We start from the raw sequence: 7207 nt of genomic DNA on the forward strand, positions 1-7207 counted from the left end.
GCATCCATGAATTTTTAAATAAAGGAACACTGTAAATATCCCTTGTGTACTAATTTCCTGTCTTATATTTGCGTAATGTCTTGTTCTTGTTCAACAAAGCTGACAAGTATGAACATATAAAATGGCTTAGACGTTTACATGTGGCTGTGAGTATATAAGACTATTGAGCAATATCAATTTTACTTTGGCCGGGTGGCTGAATCGAGTCACAGACAGATAGATGGACAGACCGACAGACATACAGACAGACCAAAATTTCTGGGTTTGAGTAGCACAAGAAAGACTATCGTCTTTAAAGGAGCTGTAAGGTCCACTTATGAGATTAGAGGCCAGGCGCCCGGGCTGCGCGTGAGGACCCGCCTCTCTGTCTGGCTACGTAGCACTGCCGACACTGCGCTGCAGTCGACGCCAATTGGTCACGGCGTGCGCGGGAGACGGATTGTCTGGCCCACCGCATGCCACAAGAATGATCCCCCATTGAGAAGGCAGACTGCGGCGCCGGATTCCAGGAATGTCTACTTGAAGCGCGGAGGTGGTGGGATTACCGGCGTCCGGACAAGCGCCGCACGAGTCTCTATTGTTAACACGTCCCGGTCAGCATGACGCACAGTCGCGTCTTTCGCGCTCATCCCTCGGGGTCGTACGCGTTTTCTGACCCGCGGGCGGTCCGTTGACCTGAGGTAGCGGCGCCTCATTGAATATTCCGTGACGTGCTGAGTGACAGCTGTCTAAGTGAATTCGGTCACTCCCATACGCGTGTACGAACGCTACAGGGGCGTTCCCGAGAGAGGGTGATCTCGAGGTTTTAAAAGGCCGAACTTTGCCGTTGGAAATCGTTCTTGTCTGAGCGCTGAGCTGGCAGTTCCCGGCGAGACAAGGAGTCTCGACCGTTAACGCTAGGTTGGGATTTGTGAGCCCCCTAGTCGAGGTTAAGATCGCGTCGGAGGTTTAGGGTGCAGCGCCGCACCGGGCAACTAGACGGATCTTGCGGCGAGACAGAGTCTCGGCCGTGGTTTCTCGAGCGGTTTGTGTACGCTCCGAGAATAGGAGAGTTAGACGAAGTTGAGGAGCTCGAGTGATTTGTGCGCACTCGGAGCTAGCGTCTAGCGGAAGTTTGAAGTTTTTCTTTTTATTATTCATGTACCCAGTTTTCGTACTGTAAATAGCTGTATATAAACTCTTCGCTTCATTTAACCAACCCCAACGCCTTGAGTTCGTCAATTCGACCGCCATCTTCAAGAACTTCAACACCATCGCCCAGCCAGCCTCCTGCCAAATCAACCGGAGCCCGGGCGATTGGGTTCCTGATCGACACCGGACTTCGGGGGATTGATCTTTTACTGGAGCCATGAAGAGAAAATGCAAGTTGGTTTTATTCGAAAGATTTCGTGTTTTATAGTGCCCCCAGCGCTTGTCCGGATACAAACGATGATTTATTCACTGAGAAATTAAACAATTTAGGTTAAAATTTTGATTTTCCCGCTAAATCGTTTGTTTTCGGGGTCTGCAATGACATCACAGGAACCGACCGCTCTGCAGCCTAGAATACCTTCATTCACGCATCCGCCGTACAGGGTAGAGACAAGTATACGCTGGCGCCGCCATTTTGGGTCGCTCGCTCACAGCCGAAGCAAGTCATTGTGTCAAAACCGCGCTAGAATTATCGCCGCAACGCGGTTTACTGAAGAAGTATGAATCATATTGTCTGTTTCGCGTTGCTAGGTCTCGTGGGAAACGAAAATAACAACGCGTTGAGCACGTTGGCCCAATTGCGGCGGCACGGGACCGTTCAAAGGTTGTCTCCACCCTGTACAGCGGTGTTGGTTTGTTCCGCGTTTCTTTACGTTACCCGAACCTAGATGGCGCCACCATACCGTGGCAAACGTTTGGTTTGTTTTTGCCCGTATTTAAACCTGGCTTGTTTTTGTTCTGGGAGAAAATATTCGTTCCCTGAAACAGTGCTCGCTCGATAAATGGGGTCACGTAAGACACCGTTGCTTGCGTCAATCGGCCAGTGTCGTCTGAGACAACCCCAAGCCCCGTAGTGCTGTGCAGCTAAACCAAGCATGCTGTGCGCAGTACGAACAGCAGTGCGCATCAGTACTTATATGTTTACATGTGCTTTCGTAACTTCCAATGTTTGTCCCATAATTCTTATTGCTTTGTAAAGAATGTGCCCTAAATTTAAGCGCAGATCGCTCGTTCGGCTAGTTTGTAAGCTCTACCTAATTTGCGTCTGCTTCTGCCGGCCTCCGCCAATCGCAGAGCTGGCTCGAATGACATCATAGATTCTGTTGCGGGAAATGAGCTGGTGGGTCGCATGGCCATTCCCTTTTTTCGTAATTATGTAGCTTATTTGAGCGAAGTTTACGTTAAAAGTGGTGTCAGTATGATTCTAACGAGGCAATCTTTTGAATGAACCAAACTTGTGTTTTCTCTTCATGGCTCCTTTAAAAGAGGCCGCGTTTCAGCTGGCTCTCCGTGCAATGCACCCGCAAAAGACGATAAGTCGCGCTTGCAGAGTGGAGTACGAAAACGTCGAACAAAACAACGAGTTCACTCTGGCCTTGCTCAACATCAGTTCACTGAAATGACATGCCGCCAACTTCATACACGACGCCACAACGATACGTAAACTCAACTTTGTGTCCGTCAGTGATCGTCTACCAGAGCTTCGCCATTCAAGTCTTGCACAGGAGTGCAAGCTTTCCTGATTTTAAAGCAAAGCTTTATACCTCCACCCCACATGGACTTTTTCACGACCGTTGGTGTCAACAGAAAACTCCCACGAACAAATAAAATAAGTACTGGCGCCGCCAGGAATCGAACCTGGAGAGAGAGCGAAAACATTTTATTGAGCATCTCCTTAGGTCAGGGGATATTCGTGGCCACAGGCATGAACCTGGAACGAATAGAGTAACGTAGCGAGAGCCCGTTGTTTTACCCATTAAGCTAAAAGCCCACGCGGATACGGGGAAGACAGGCAGTGCGCTCACCAAACACATCTACGGGTTTACCCCCCTGCGTTCTCGCTGAATGCCACGTGATAGCGTCACGCGACCTCTCACGGCGCTGTGTGCTCCGCCCACGGCACGTGTAGCACGCCTTGCGCATGCACTAAGAGTTGCAAAAATTAAAGAAAGCTCACACCAACGCATGGCTTATCACTTCCCCTCCGTCTCTGCCGCCGATCTCGTCGCCTACGTCGGCGGCGGCAGAGACGGACAAGTGAGATCTACTAACACCAGGTTTGAGCTTCGCTTCATTTAAAAAAAAAGGGTTTCCACTCATGTGCTTCACTAATACAACTGAACCATCCACCGCTCATGAATCATGCATTCATTTAACCTTAGGAAAGAATATCTCTTTGAAGTAATAAAGGGTGGGGTTAAGTGCACTTCACTTGTCTCTGGTTTCACTATCTGTGGAGCCACGTGAATGAATTCAAAACACGTCGCATGGGTAATCGTTGTAGGTGTAGTTTAGACATTTGCTTTCCAGCCACATTCACAGGGTGGATTTGCGCGCATTTTTTTAAATTCTTTGAGCCATAGACCATTTTGTGAACCATCCAACAGCAATTTGTGTGCCGGGACGTCGGATTTTAGACCTGCACAGTTAACTAATGCATTAAAAAAGTGCTAGGAAAGATGGCACCCAGTTCATAACTCAAAACTGCTAATAACACCGCGCGAACGTGTGGCCATCGATACGTGTACCGAAGCCTGCTGTCTGCTGATAGCCCCCGGCGTGACGAGCGAGATTAGTGAACGGCGCTGAGGCAGCTAGGCATGGGAAAGATATTGCGGGCCCTTCCGCGTTTTGGAGGGCAAGGTTCGGCCTAAGCAGTCCCTCATCGCGACTGAGGCCAACACCTCATCTGTAAAGCGCCCACTCTTGTGGTTTTGCGTCGCCGTCGGTCTCGTTGTAACCGAGCAAACGAAGATGACACCTAAGATAGACGAGATAAAGCGATCAGGAGAGCGGAGGAGGAAAGTATGGAGAAAGTGTGACGGGTAGGACGATATGCCGAGGCGGTGCGAGACATGCTCCCCGGCGGTGACGCGATATGAGCGAACACCATAGTATAGTGCGTGCCGTCATGCGTTCGCTGATGAGGCGCTCACTTCCTTTGACACAACAGGTATGCGGCGTCACCGAGAAGACTGTAGTACGCGCTGCGCTTATATTTCGCATTAGGGAGTACCGCAATCGTCAGCCAATTTTTTTATTTGTCTTAGGCAGATAACCAGAGAAGTTTTGATCTCGTGCTTGGAACGGTTCTTTGGCAGAGACAGTCATTATCAGCGTCGTGAAGTTTCAGCGCGCATGATAAAGCATGCAAACTGGCGAGGACTCGTGTGCAGTGTGACGCTTTGAACGTCATTTTAACACCAAAGTGTTTTATTCTGAGATGCACGAATATTTCGTTGACGTCATATCCGTCACGAACTCTGGTACAACCTTGCAAGCGGCCTGTAAAGGGTGCATCCCTGCACACAGGGTCTTTTTGCGGAGAAGCACCCTTTAGTACTAAAGAGCACGTTATACTTAGGGTTGTTCGTTTTCGGGTTTTATATTTTAAAACGCAAGTGTTTTGCGCTGGGATACACCAAGATTTTACTGACGTCACATTCGTCATGGGAATGACGCCGGTACACCTTTGCCGAAGCGACCCGCCAGCAGGACGACCCGCCAGCAGGGGACGGCGGCTGGCTGCCGCAGCGCCGTCCCCGAATCTAGCTGGTAACGCCGATGGCTATCAGCAGGCTGCGCTGCGTGTATCGACGGCCATGTGTTCGTGCGTTGTTAACAATTTTGACCTCAGTATAGCGGTGAGCACGCTAAGGACGAACGCGGGAGCGCGTAACCGCCAGAACACCAAAGCAGCCTTTTGTGGGCTGCGCGAAACATCGCGCATGCACTGTGCGTGTTGAGCGAGACTATGCCATCAACATTGTGTCATCAATTACTGCATGAATGACTGAAATTATCATACGCTAGAAAATATTTCGGGGTGAGTGGTAATTGGTTCGTCAGCTCCAATGCAATACCGTGGGTTCGGTACGGCAGCGTAACGCGCCGGCCTGCTTCAAGCAGACTCAATTAAATATATCACGCAAATTTTAATATCAGTTTGTTTTTTGTAAGTATGAACGAAAAGCATTTCGAATGCACACAGATGCCCGCAATACAAGGCTTGTAGTTTATGCATGAAAGGCAATATAGGACAGAATTCTTCTCAATAACGGGTAATTTCTCCATTCCTATTTAAACTAGCGCAGTTTCCCGTTCTACTGAAGGTCATTTCCCCATCCCCGGTCATAACATATTCTAAACGAGATGATATGTGACTAGGTGAGGGTTGAAAAGAATGCCTCGTAGCCTCTAAGACGCTCACACTCGTCGCTGGCTGCGGCCGGAGCTGGTATGCACGTGGGTAAACACGTGCGCGCCAGCCTTTCAGAACCCTTGTTATCAAGAGCGGGTGGCAGTCTGCTTGCTGACGTAATTCGAACCGTAAGATGATAGAGAAAAGGCAGAGAGACACACACACGGTTTAGCAGAAAAGAAGGCGGCGGTGGTGGCGCTGGTAAAAACTTTGTTGATCCACAGCTTAATAAAAAGAGGTGCCGCTTGATTCGCGCCAAATGACAAAGAAGCGAAAGCGGCGAAAGCGAAGAAAGCGATGCACGGGGTGTTGTAGTAAAGCAACGGTTAATGAGTATCGCCAGGCTTTCGCCTTCAAATCACGTAAGCAGACTTAAGTGTCCCAAGGAATTTTTTAAAATTTCTGTAGATGCTTTGCCCTAGAAAGCTGGAGTCGGAGTGGATTTTCGTGAAGTTTGATCCTGACCGCGGTGGCTGCGTTTCGGATGGAAGGGAGGGCAAAAATGCCCGTATGTCAAGCTTTTGGAGCACGATAAAAATCCCCAAGTGGTCAAAATTAATCTGAAGCCCTCCACTACGGCGCGCCTCATAGCGCAGGCGTAGCTTCGGTCGTTAAACCCCCGATATTTGAATTTGAAAAAAAAAAAGGTGGATTTTCGAGAACCTCTTAGTTTTCTTCGCGTTGGTTCTCCCTCCCACTTGACCTTTGACGATGTTTTCGTATTTTCCAAGGACGTGTGCAATTTTTTCGTACTCTTCTCGGGCGTTGCGCTACACATTTGGACCAGGAGAACGAGCCTCGAAGGGGAACAAAATAATCCCGACTTAACTTACCTAAACCCGCCTTGTAGCTCCTCCCGCAAGGAACAAGTTATCGTGCGCCATGGGCAGGCAGGCGACTCCACTCTTACTCTAAAATTCGCAACGCAGCGAACCCAATCAAGAAAGCTGCATCCAATGCGGTACATCACTGACAGCTCAGCTTTTACCCTGGATTTGTCCCGTTAATGTGAATCTTCGAGACCGAATTCTAATTTCTATGAGGCTACTCAGTCCTCGTCATGTACCAAGAATGGGTTCACTCCTTCTGTCGCATGTAACTCGAGGCGGAAAAGACAACGCGTGCATTTGTTGCCTTAATAATCCATCCCGAAAAACCGAACCACGTAATTCCTGGGCCACAGCTTTGCATCCCCCCCCTCCAAATACTGCCCTCTAATCCTCCTTCCTCCTCAAGCTGTTTCAAGCGCGTGGCGTAAACTGAGAATTACACGAAAATAAACGTTTCAAACAAACTAACGAGCACACTATCGAACCACGCCTTGGCCAGCGTAACCATCAAGCTTCAAGCTATAACCTCTTACCACTGGTGAGAAATTCTCTAAACCCCGTAATGTCCACATGTGAATCGCAGCCCATCTCGCTGTGTTGCTCGTAGACAGCTGTGCTTGGAATGGAAAAGGGCTCCAAAATTCTTACGTTGTTGGCTACCGATAGATAGAGATTAAGGGGCGTAAAATTGGCGCCGAGCCGGTGGTCCATTGGCCTCATCGCCCGGCAGACCGCGAATTTCCCGCGCTCGTACTAAGGACCGCGCGGGTGCACAGAATGGGGAGCAGCAAGTTGCCTGAGCAGGGTCGTGCCCCTCGTGCGCCCGTTCTACGTTCACCACACCTGCCCAGCGGTTGTCAGAGTAACCTGGCAAGCTCTATAGAGTTGGGATGATGGAGTCGGCGCTGTCGGGTGCACCGAGCAAAGGGTGGATGTGAATGAACCGTCAGATTCCTACGTACTTTTGTTGCAGGCGGAGATGTTA

This window comes from Haemaphysalis longicornis, unplaced genomic scaffold, assembly GCF_048455015.1.
Source record: "Haemaphysalis longicornis isolate Haplotype H1 unplaced genomic scaffold, Haemaphysalis longicornis Haplotype H1 scaffold_1, whole genome shotgun sequence".
Taxonomy (NCBI): Eukaryota; Metazoa; Arthropoda; class Arachnida; order Ixodida; family Ixodidae; genus Haemaphysalis; species Haemaphysalis longicornis.